This window comes from Sinohyriopsis cumingii, chromosome 10 (assembly GCF_028554795.1).
Source record: "Sinohyriopsis cumingii isolate HCF-2022 chromosome 10, ASM2855479v2, whole genome shotgun sequence".
Lineage (NCBI taxonomy): Eukaryota > Metazoa > Mollusca > Bivalvia > Unionida > Unionidae > Sinohyriopsis > Sinohyriopsis cumingii.
Window position 1 is genome coordinate 45,156,455 of NC_142970.1, and position 13,135 is coordinate 45,169,589.

General features: G+C 33.7%; 1 long non-coding RNA gene across 1 annotated transcript; it reads right to left on the reverse strand.

The window, feature by feature from the left end:
* Positions 1-5,869: 5,869 nt before the first annotated feature.
* On the reverse strand, positions 5,870-10,495 carry LOC149789961 (uncharacterized). The gene is made up of 3 exons (XR_016424016.1): positions 10,341-10,495; positions 9,126-9,264; positions 5,870-7,437 (listed from the first exon to the last, which is right to left on the reverse strand). It is a non-coding gene; the product is annotated as an uncharacterized LOC149789961 (long non-coding RNA).
* Positions 10,496-13,135: the final 2,640 nt, after the last annotated feature.

Genomic DNA, 13,135 nt, shown 5'->3' on the forward strand with positions numbered 1-13,135 from the left:
TACGAGTTATGTCAGGAAGCTGTACACTTTGCAGAAACAATCTTTAGCCGGAGAAGTATGTGAAAATGAAAATGTATTCTTTCATCCCATCCTGTGATATAATTCTTTTAAATAATGGACGTTTCAAAATTTATTGTGAATTGTAGAGAGTCAATCCTATGTCACATAATGCCATGCTATCAGATAGACTGTTGTTTTTAAAGTTAACCATTTTTATAATTGAAAAGATAAGTAATTCATTATACGCTGCATACATTAAAGAACGTGAAAAGTTAAAGTTATTATAACCCATTGAAGGGTAGGGTAGGGTAGGGTTTTTGAACGCCATTTTTCAGCACACGATAGGCTATACATGGCGGCCAGTATTAATGGTGGAGGAAGAACCCGGGAAAACCACGGAAAGAACCACCGACCCTCGAGAAGCTACTGGCAAGCTTTCTCACATACCCACATTGGCCGAATCCGAGACTCGAACCTAAGAAGACAGAGGTGAGATGGCAGTGTTCCGTAACGGAGAGCTCTTTAGACCACTCGGCCACTCGGGGCCCCTATAACCCATTGAAATTATTCTCGTAAAATAATGTTCAAATGTATAATAATCTTACACAATAGTTTTGATTTAATAATTCACCGAGTAACAATGCCAGTTTATGTGCATGCTTGTGCGATTATATTGTATATTATGTTGTACTGAATATTATATTGTCTTGTATATTGTATTGTATTGTATTGCATATTGTATTTATTGTATATTGTATCGTATTGCATGTTGTATTGTATATTATATTGTATTGACATTTTACTTTACCGCATGTACTACAAGGACCAGTCGTTGTAATTTAAGCTGTTTCATTGGAGTCATAGAACTCGGTGAGGTTTCATGTAACCCACTGGTTGCTGTCATTGGTGACGTTGGCTCAGAGGACACAATTGATTTACTAGCAGTAAGAGACCAAAGATTTAGGACCAACGGAATGAAAAAGCTCTCAAGGGTTCCTTTGCCAGTCTGAGGGGTGGGCTATCCATGGGTACTCATTGACTATTTGATAACAGTTGTGGAACCAAACAATCGGAAATACGCCATGACTGTAAACTACGTACAAGGAGTTCCATTTGATCCATTTTCTAAATAATTCAATATCGGTATACGTGTAAAAACCTATTATACGTCTTACTTGTCCATGAATCATATTATTAATACGTGTATGCATTATATATATTGATCTCCATCACATGCAATATCATCACATTAATATGCATATATATTCTCATTATTATGTTCATTTGAGAGTGTGTTCATATGTGCCAATTCACCTAATTTGACAAATAAAGATCAGAAACAAATTGCTACATTGTCGAAAGTTCCGCCTATTAGATGTACAATGACCCCATTTATTGCTGAACTTGTATGAAATCTTGACGATATGACCCAATACTCCAACACTGATGAAAATCAGATCAGAAAATGGCTTCAAGAGTGGTAACAGCAATCGCTTATGAATATGCAATTTATTTGATTCAACCCAAACATAAGCAAAACTGACATAATGGCCAGCCAATCTAATAAGAATAATGAACAATTTTAAAAACAAACTTTATTGCATCATGGAATTCATGCATACTTAAAATCCTATCATGCATAACACACGTAAATCAACTTGAAAGTATGAACTACAACATATATCAAGAATTCCATTGTATACATTAAAACTTGTTGTTCCACATTCATTCAACAAAGTCATGCAGGATACAATTCATTTCATCATTATGTTATAACACATTCGCATTTCCTGCTTACAAAAACAGTTAATTCAAAAAGAAGAAAAGTTTTTAAATATTAAGAAAATTTTAAAATTGTATTACCTATTGTTTTTAATGGAAAATAGATGACATAAACTGCACATTCTCGAAAACATAATTTCAACATAAAACTATATAAAAATTACATGCATGGCTAAAGGTTATTCATTTATCACTAATAAGCAAGGTTTGTAGCATAAATATGACAGAAATATTCAAATACATACAAATATTACCAATATTACAATGTTTAAACAAACCTGACAGAATGTATCACTATAAATACAAAATTATATAATTTCAAATATGTATATATACTAATCATATGATTTTACTTTAATATTTAATTACTTGCTAATTTACGACACCTAATGGTTCCTCATTTATACATTTCAACGTATTCTGCATTAATTGGTTTTTGGAAGCTTTGAGAAAACAGGTAAAATATGTAAAAACAGCATCTTATCAGTCACCATTTCATTAAAGTTGAAACATTGTGTTTGCATATTTCATGAGATTTTCACCAGTTGAATGACAAATACACAAACCTTCAACTCCAAATTAATTTATTGTGGATGGCGATATGATCGTGTTTAAAATAATAGCATATTATATGAGTTGGTAAATTAATCTTTCATGTCAAAAGGAAATTCGTGTGCAGAATTCTTAATTGATTCTTAAGTTGGGCTCATTCATCATTATAATATGTACAGCAGTTTGTGTAAAATGTTCTTCAATCTTACTTTCTTGTTTCCCCCACACAAACAGCAACTGTCAAGGTATCAGCTTCAATGTTTTAACCAGTCACACAAATAAATAATATTCACATTTCAACGGCATACAAACATAATTGTCACTAAAATCTATTCTAAGAATAAACAAAAATGTTTGCATATATTATAAATACAATTGTAATTAAAAGTCTACATATATAATAAAGATAAAAGATTAAAATTGTAGAGACAATTATGCATGATTGTTTATGGAACAAATACACATCATGCTGACTAAAGGTTGTCTAGGTTTAAAATAGCTAAAATCAGTTAAAATTGTTTATACAAAAATGCATTAAAACAATGCCTGGAAACATAATTAAGGTGTCATGCACATATACACAAGGGTAACATTTTAAACCCCGACTACATCTGTGGTGGGACATGAAACTGCCATTTAGTTCACCCAAATTATTTATCACGACTGAGAATACAATTACAACATAACATTTCAAGATAAACAGCAAGCATTGAATGCAATACAACATTGAAAGTGCCATTTATGCTCCAATCAAATACCACAGGAGATTTGGGAAAAAATATACCATATATAAACACTTATGAGTCGAGTCGAACTATAAACTGCGTAGGCCATAATCTGCAGTTGCATACGGTGCACACAGATCCGGATATATGTTGTGCGTTCTAATGATTACTCTGAACGAACTGGATAGACAGATCTACTGGCACATTGTGCAAGGGCAAGATATGATGCTATGCTTGCATTTTGATGCAACTTACTAGAACAAATGTTTACAAACACAATTCTAGTGCAACGTATACTTACGTAAATCATGCTGCACCAATAACAAAGTGACCATTGGGACCAAAACAGTGTACCCTGTGTACACAATTTATACATGTATTAGCATTTATCCAGGTAAAATATAATCTGGACATGCCTCTCAATGAGTCTGGATAAGTAATATACTTTTTACCTCTAAAATGGGCCAGCTGAAAATACGATTTCGATTTTGTATTGACGGGTTTTCATCAGTTGTTTTAAAGAAAAACATTACAATACAAATGAGTGCTGAATTTATAAACAAAGAAATTAAGGACAATGAGACCAGATTTTCCTACAGCCATGTCACAACGTTTATCACTATCATCGATTAATATAATATGCTGATAAAATAATGCACATTTACTGAAACATGACTTATCTACATAGTGACAAGGAATGTCACAGTATATACATTACTTCAAGCTGCATAAAAGCCCGTAAACTTAATGAAACACTTATTACTGCTACTAAGGTTTGACTACTGTATTAAAAATTCTGAAAACATAATTCTCCAAAATATCAAAACAATCATCAATTGCAGAATGATGTTCTGTGTCCATTATCTGCACCTAATTGTAATCAAGCTATGTCATCTGCAGCTGTCATCATACAGGTTAAAAGAAGCTTGTCAAACCTAATTCAAAGAATTATATATATTTATTTTATAAAACATCAGTTCATTTTTTGAAGCCCTGCTTCAAACTTGTTGACATAAGCACTTTGTCTTGAAGAGTGTGTTCCATTCTTTCACATCTAGCTTCAAGGTCACTGGAAATTAAATCACATTGTGATTATCTTTACTAGTCCATTTCATTATATAAAGTTACAAAGCAATGCAGCGATTCACTAACAACTTGTGCAGTATCTTTTCCCTTGTCTCGCAGAAAACCATTGCAAATCTTTAATATAGAATCTTAATGCTGATGCCACTATAGCCCGCTTAAAAGGAATAAAAATTAGTATCATGTTGTTATAAAATGTTTCATCCCACACTATAAACACCTTTTAGAAAATTTGATCAAATACAACAGAACCAATATTCTGCGCAATGCTGTCTTGCATTATTTGCCCATGTGTAATACAAAATCTGCAAGGCAAAGTACAGCATGAAAACTAGATCATAAAATTATTGGTTGTGTCAAGATAAAATTACCTTTATATTGTTATATTGACAGACATTTTTAGAAAAGAAAAAATACAAATAAAGCCAATTATTTCACAGGGATTAGAAAACTGTTATATTTATATAACTGAATAGTTTTAAATAATTGCTTATAATCCTTGAAGTCAAAACCTAATGTTGGAGTATGCATAATAAATAATTTGTCTATTGTTTCCTGTAATTTGAAATGTAGAAATGCATACCTTTGACATTCTAGCTTCCTTTGCTTTCTTTATTACAAAGATTTCCCTAGCTTCCAACAGTGTAGTGATACCTTGCAGTTAGGAAAGTCTATGTTATCAATCTGCTGAATCTGACATACACTGCGGTAAACTTCATGAAGCTGAATTAGAATACAGTAAAGTCAAGTACATTAGATTGTATTACTTCTGATCAAACATGTAACAATAATTTTACATAAGGGTGGGTTTTTTTACCTCTTTCTTTTCCTTTTTGTTGGGATGGAGAGTGGTGGTGGGTTGAGGAGAGAAAATATGTATTTTAGAATATTATCTACATGAACATAGGGCTTGTGTTTTAAAAAAACTGTATGAAGATCAAACAGTTTATCTTTTGCTTATCAGTAAAGCAACAATGACATTGATCATGAATCATAACTGCATGTAATAATATCAGATATATTACGACCAATTACTGCCATTTTACAGCCTAAAAAATGCAGTCAGTAAAATGCTTGACATAATTGGAAAACCAATTAAAACATCGCAAATTACCAGGAGCACTACATTTGGGCAACTGATCCATACTCGAGATGCATACACAACCTTCATATCATGCTTCATGTTGCTGGTAGCCTACTTTTACAACACATATGGTTTCATTGGCTACTCAAGACGTCATGAGAACGTTGTTTACAGGATCAGGGCTGTTGCAGTAAAATTTACTTGGGACACAGGGAAGGCAATTTTAATGTGGAGTGGTTACCCATAGATGGAATTTATAACATTGTATCATTTTCATATGAACTCTCAGAGTAATCATAGTACCCTGGCATAAATTTTTGTAAAGTGCTTTGTCTGGGTGCCATGTATGTTTAAATGGAATAGTCCTCAGTACAAGTTATGTAGTTTCTGAATGTGCAAGTGCTCAATAGAACCCTTCTTTTTTATTATTTTATTAAACAAAACTAACATAGGTGAATAATATTTCTAAAAGTAATAAACAAGATTTTTTACTGCTTTACATCATATCATTTTGAACAATATATCTAAAAGCTTAATAATATATACATAGGTGAGTGCAACATGGAATTCAATAAAATGAAAATAATGATTATGCAAACGATTAACAGTTGCAGACATGCCAATGGTGATGAGTCCGTCTCAGTAAAGCAGTTGATGTTTGCCGTAAGATTGACCAGTTTTCAGTCAGGCGAAACATAATATCAACAAATGCTATTGCAAAGCTGGAAAACGTAATTAAAAGTTTGACGCATCGACGATAAACATTATGTTCAACTGAAATGTTTGTAATGTACGCGTAGACTTTATTTACCAATAGCACAGTTGCACAAACTCTATTACCAAACCCTATGCAGCTTAATGGCTTATTGCTATCTCTCAACTTGACATAATTCATGGGGAAAAAATCCATTTCACATGACAACGATACTCATATCTCCCATGACAAGTCATACTCAAATAGGCACTTGATGTCCAATAAAAGTAATTGTGTCCTTTACAGCTTTGATTCACAAAAATTTAAGTACTCCATTTTATTATTCTGTGTTGATTGTTAACACTTTTCTAGAAGCTTTTTTCCCTTTCGTCTTTAACATGCATCGCTTTCTGGACGCCATTTTTAAAAATTCTAAAATCAAAAGTTTGATCAGGTGGACGCTTCGTATGTACAAAACGGTGCAGCTTAAAGCGACTAGGATGCTGCTGTTCCCTGACTAATTTCTCTTTTCTAAGACTTACAGCAAAATCGAAAGAGTTGGCAAGTAGGCAATTAGTTTCAAATTTAGATTTTATTTTCAAACAATATGTATCGATTAAAAATCCTCAAATCTCACTACAATTGTGAAACATTTATGAACTACATGTTCTGAAGCAACACACAACAAATCACCAAAAACTAACCAAAAGAACCAAATTTTCGATAATGCCATTTTCAAAGAATACCTTTCCAACAGTGACTTCCTTCAATTTTTCCCTCCTTGAGGAAAAGTAGAATAGAACACACAGCTACTTGTTTTTGAAGTGGAACTCTCTCCTGTTCATCAGCTGCAGAACGGCTTCCGTATACATACATATGAAACTCAGCGTCTTGTTTACTATCTCTCAACTTGACATCATTCTTGGAAATTCTATTGCACATAACGACGGCAATCAACTCTCCCGCCACGCGACACTCAAATTGGCATGTGAAGCTTATTTTCCCATTCGTCTTAAACATGGATCTCTTTATGGACACCATTTAAAATAAATCTATAATCATGCAGACGCTTCAGAGGAACAAATAAGTGCTGTTTAAAGCGTCAGGGGTGCTGCTGTAAAATTAGTCTGGTTCCCTGAATAATTTCACTAACTCTAATAAACAATTATCCGGAATTTTCTGCAACGTTCCTTTTTCCGTAGTTTTTACTAGCATGCCTTACGTTTGTATTTTAAGTGTAATGTTCTTAAGTCTTACGGCAAAATCGTAAGAGTTGGCAGGTTCGTGTTCCATCCATATCTAAGCAATAACAATCAATTTGGAAGATGAATTAACTAAACCTTACACCTAATGATGAGATTTTCAGGACTTGCTGCATTTTGTCATCATTCTCAAAACGTTAAATAGCTCGCTGCAAACATTCAGTGCCTTTCTTGCATCCCTGCCACTGCAGACATGTTTCTTGCACAAAACAGCATAGCAAATGGTTCCATCACAACCATTCCTTCTTCTTCCAGCTGAAATCCAAAGTAAAGTCGTTATTCCTCTAACATTTTGATGCAAGTCTGATATTCAAGTGGATATATTTATGATGGGTATTTGCTTAAGAATAGAAACAAGTAGATTATAATTACCTTCAATTATTTGTCCTTTTTATATTTAAAAATAAAATAGCTGTTTATACTTATGCTATGCTTGCAGAATTTAAAACAAAACAAGGTGTAACAAAATAGCACAAACTGCGATTGTCAAGCTGAAATATGTATTTACAAAGTTGGCATTAGAAACATGCAGCGATAGTAAACATGTTCAACTGTACAGTTTGGAATGTACAAGTAAACCTTATTTACCACTGGTACACTTGTACAAACTTCAAACACTATGCAACTCAGTGGATTCTTGCTATCTTATAAGCTTGGAATTGTTTTACATTTCACATGACGTCGTCAATCATAGCTCCCATAAGATAAGAGACTAAAACTGACACGCGATGTCCAATAAACATAATTATGTCCCTTCCCACTTTTATTCACAAAAACTTGAATATTACTTCTGTGCGGATTATTAACACTTTTTAAGATGCTTATATTCATTTTCATCTTCAAGATGCATTGCTTCTGGACCCAATTTTTTTCAAAATCTTTATTCAACAATTTGATCATCAAGACGCTTCTCATGAAACAATGCGGTTTAAAGTGTCCAAGGGACTGCTGTAAAGTTAGTCTGGCCTCCTAACTCCACTAAATCTAATATGAAACATGGATCCAAATCAAAGCATCAATGAACAAATTATCTGCATTTTAAGGCAACAATAATTTCCTGTATATTTTTGCTTTTATTCCGTAAGTCTGTATTTCAATGGTAATTTTCTTGGAACATACGGCAAACATTCTAAGGGTTGGCAGGTCCACATTTATTGCTCTTAAAGGTCTTTCTTAACGTCATTCACAAAATTGCTACAAATTTATTTTATATTTGTTAAAAATGTATTAGTGGTTTATGGCCATAGATAATTTATATTAACTATTGAAATATTATGTGTAAAATTTTCTTTAAAACAATTTTGTACTGTTTCTAGTGGTGTAATATCCAAACGAGATGTTGACTATCAGGTATAAATATATCATTAAACTTGTGTTGCCTCTCTGGTAATAAAACTGACACGAGAGGCCAGTCTATCCATAAATTGGTATTAATTTTAATAAGGCAAACGTTTGTTATGGTTATTAGTAATGTAAATGATATTCAGCAAAAGAGAATGCAAACTATGCCATAAGGCAGAGGTGGGCAAACTTTCCAGTGCAAGTGACGAATACACAAATTTACACCTTGTCGCGGGTCGCATAGTTCATTAAGTAAAATAATTAATATTTTAACAAAAGGCTTTTCTAAAAAACATCTAATTAATTTTCAGTTGTTAATATTTGAAAACTTAAACTTCAGAAGAAGCACATTTATATGATAAACCGAGTAACATAACAGTCAGTGTGAATGATGACTTGTTCCTCGGCCGCATGAAAACCCTTGGCGGCCCGTAGTTTGCCCACTTCTGCCATAAGGCATAGAGGGATTTTATATTTATGTTGCCCTGTCTTATTATTATAGAGACAGTGGTATACAGCTTTGAGGTTCTCATGCAGTTAACTGAAAATGAAACACAGTTTTGTTCTTAATGTACAGAGAACTCTATATGAATTACCCTCACCTTTTCTAATCTCGCTTTGAGAATTGCTGTCATCTGCTCTTTGTTGTAAGGGGCAAAGTTGAACAGCTGAGGTCGGCACTTCGGCCTCCTTATAGTCGAGGCAGCACACGATCTGACAGATATATGGCATTTGCAATACCTGTGACAAGGAATATATTAATGACTAAGTCTTTAAAACAAAATTGACCATGTTCATTTGTACAGATATTCTGCATGTACTGTTGCTTTTCTACAATGAACACAAGCACCCCTCATGAGCACTGACACTACTGGGTAAAACGAATGCAGGAAATCAAGAAAGGACCATTTCTTCGTAGTGTCAATTGTTAGAACATTCTCTAATGGTTTTCATGAATAAAATTCTTTTTAAATTTGCTTCTGTGGTGGACATATTGGATGTCAGCTCAGCACCATATTCTGCTGTATGCAAATTTTTCTGGAACACTCCCTCGTACAACAATATATTTTTAAAGTCATATCTAGCACAAACTTCAAAATGGCAACAGGAAAAAGGATTGTATTATACCATGAGGATTAACAAGTCACCAAACATAGGACGTGATCTGAACATATTCTGCACATATTGCCCCCACCCCCCGAAAAAAAATCACAACAACAATAACCCAAGGGACAAGATATAGTGGTGACTAAAACGTATCCCGATATATTGCCAACAAATTTGTATGAAAATGTTTATTTCATTTTACGATTATGTGCTACCTGACCCACAAATTGTCCATCAGAATAGATACAAATTTGGGGTCCGATTTATCAGGCTAGATTTAATGGTACCCGATACCCGCAAAAGTGTAATATGACCAATCTAATGTATATGCTATAACAAAAACATATGTCAATTGATCTACTTAAGTACAGCATACACCTGTACAAGTGTAATTTGGTCAGTCCCATTTGTATTAGCCGCAACAGTAGCTTATGTATACTGATTTTATTCAATAACACTTAATTGAATCCTACTGATTTACTTAAGCACTCCCTACACCTGTACAAGTGAAATATGGTTCTGAAACCTAGATGTTGACGTTATACTGATTGACCGTATCTCTGGATTTCTCAACATTCACACATCCAGAAAAAAGAACAAGTCATAAAAGGAAGTCGTAAATGCAAATGTTTGACAAGCAATTTAAATGTGAACTTCTCATATGAATTCTATTTACATTCATTTGCCACAAATTCTTAATTTGTACTCACCAATCAAAATAAGCCTCGACTTAGGAACTGATGGCCATTCAAAGATAGTATACAGGATCTCCTGACTTTTGCTCTCTAATTGATCTATCTCTCATCAAGAACCATAACTTTGGAAAGGAAAGATATCGTTTTCAGTAAACATTACAAGAATTCAAGTCTTCTCCATTCAGTGGAAATTTGAATCACTACCACAATCGAAATACAGAAACCCCACCACATAAAAGATTAACGATACTAAAAGATGTTTTGAAGACACACTCCATAAACTGGATACCAGAATTACGTAATACCAAATGTTAAACGTTCAAGCACAGTAATAAACTATGTAGTATATCTATTCACTATGGTATGTAAAGTGCACAAAATATCATTATTAAATGCTGAATATGTAATGTCTCTTAACACTGCATACAATTAAATGCCATTTTATAAAATGTCATGTTTTCCCCTTTAAGATGTAATGACCCTATCTTTTTCAAATTCTAGCTGGAAACACCGTAAAAGAAAAAGTGAAACAGGGATAAAAGCTTATATTTTAACAACATAAGAAAGGAATTGATGCAATTATAACTTCGTATAGGAATAACTATGAAAATGTCAATGACTGGGCAACATAAATAATTGAGTGAAAAATAAGTTTATTTTAAGCATTACAGTTTGTGTACATGAAAGGAAATTCTTAAGATCTTGGGAAAGAAGCTGTCAATTCAAATAGTTCTTTATTTATGTACCAAGTATGTCCTGCAAAAACATAAATCACAGGCCCACATACAAAATAAATATTTGTGAAAAACAAAACCTTACCAGGCCTGCAAACAAGAATGCGGTCATTGTATAACGAGAGACTCATAAATAACATATTGCGCATCATATGTTTACTTTCGAGTCATGTAGGCAATTCTGCGTTATTGTGTACATTAAGCATTGTGTCTCAATCATTTGGAAATTTGGTGAAGGTATGCAGTCATGAATTGCATTTACGTGCAAAAACTTTTAATGTCTTATCAGATTTACAATGAACAAGATCATACACGATAGAGTTTAGAGATTTCTTTATTACCCTATGTTCAAGACACATACTAAATTTGGTCAACAAACTTAAAAAAGAACAAAATTTTCTCTGCAAAACTCATTTTTCTTTGGGCCACAATGGCACTGTCACTTGGACTTTTGACCCAAAGATCAAATAGACCTTAAATGCAAAGCCATTCACAAATTTTAGTCAAGGAAGGTGGTATAGAACTAAGTTATTTGAAAATTATTTTCCAGTCAGTGTCCTTGACCTTTAATTCAAGAGTCGAAAGGATACTTTCTTCCCAAGGTGCAAGTCATTCAGAAACTTTCGAACATGGTTCAAAACTGATATTTTTCAGCAAGAAACCATTTACTTCCTGTGTTCCAATGACTCAAAATCGACAGGATTCCTCCATACCCCAGGAATAAGTCAGCCACAAAGTTGTGTGCAGGTCTGTGATGTTATTGTGCTCTAATCACATGTCACCTTTTAGACAATTACTTTGAGCATGAAACCCATAACAAATTTCCAAAGGGATCTAGGACATACCGAAAATGATTAGTGGTTCAGTGGAGGGTACAGTAGCTGTGTTATGTTTAAAGCCCTCCTACTGTTTACTCTACCACTAATCTGTTTCATGGCACAAATTCCTTTAACTCACCCCTCCCAATTTACCAGAGGTTAGCAGATGTAGTGTCTAAATACATTTCTTTCAAAAATATTTAAAAACTGTTATTGTTACTCAACAACAAATTCTACAGTTACATTAATAATACGCGACTGTCTGAAAAACATATGATTACTATAAAGCTGATCATTTAAAGCTGATCATATTTAGCTAGCACGCGTCATGTTTTCTAGTCTCAATTCAATTAGGTGCTTAAACAAATGTGACTGAATAGCAAACAGCCTAATGCATATGATGCCTAATAATGTTCTCTATAAAAATAAACTGGTCACAACATTCAGAAAATCCAGATATACGTTTGTGTGTGTGATTAGGATTTTTAACGTAGTTTTAAAAAATGTCAGTCATATCGCTACGATGTATGCAGTATGGCAGTTTATAGTAATGTCAAGCACGGGAGCATCATGCCGCAGATATGTAGCATTATGTCCCACCCAGTCACATCCTGATACTATGCCGACCAATCCTAACACTAACTTCATAATGCTGTTAACAGCATACATCGTTGTCACTCATTTTATGTTTATAATAGGCTAGTGCATGAAACAACCTATCTTTCATACTGTGGTAAGATATCAGCACAGCCAACATTTTCGTTGCCAGAGCAAGGAACATTTGTTTTTATGCTGTAAAGTGAAATTGATGTAACTCCAAAACACGTCTACTACACATAATATCTGTCAAGCTATACAAATATCCTGACAAGACCCTTCATTCTCTCTAACATGTAACAGAACTATACATGAAGCTGATACAAATTTACCTGAAGTGGATAGAAGTATACATGAAGCTGATAGAAGTGTATGTGAAGCCGATATAAGTGTACATGAAGTGGATAGAAGTATACCTGAAGCTGACAGAAAAATACCTGAAGCTGATAGAAGTATACCTGCAGCTGATATAAGTATACATAAAGCTGATAGACGTATAGATGAAGCTGATGGAAGCATACCTGAAGCTGATAGACATATACCTGAAGCTGATAAAAGTATACATGAATCAGCAGAGAGGCTGGACAGTCTCTAATTGGTTCACTCTCCACCCTCCGTTTCGCAAAAAAAGCCCTTCTCCTGGAAAATCGCGATTTTTCTC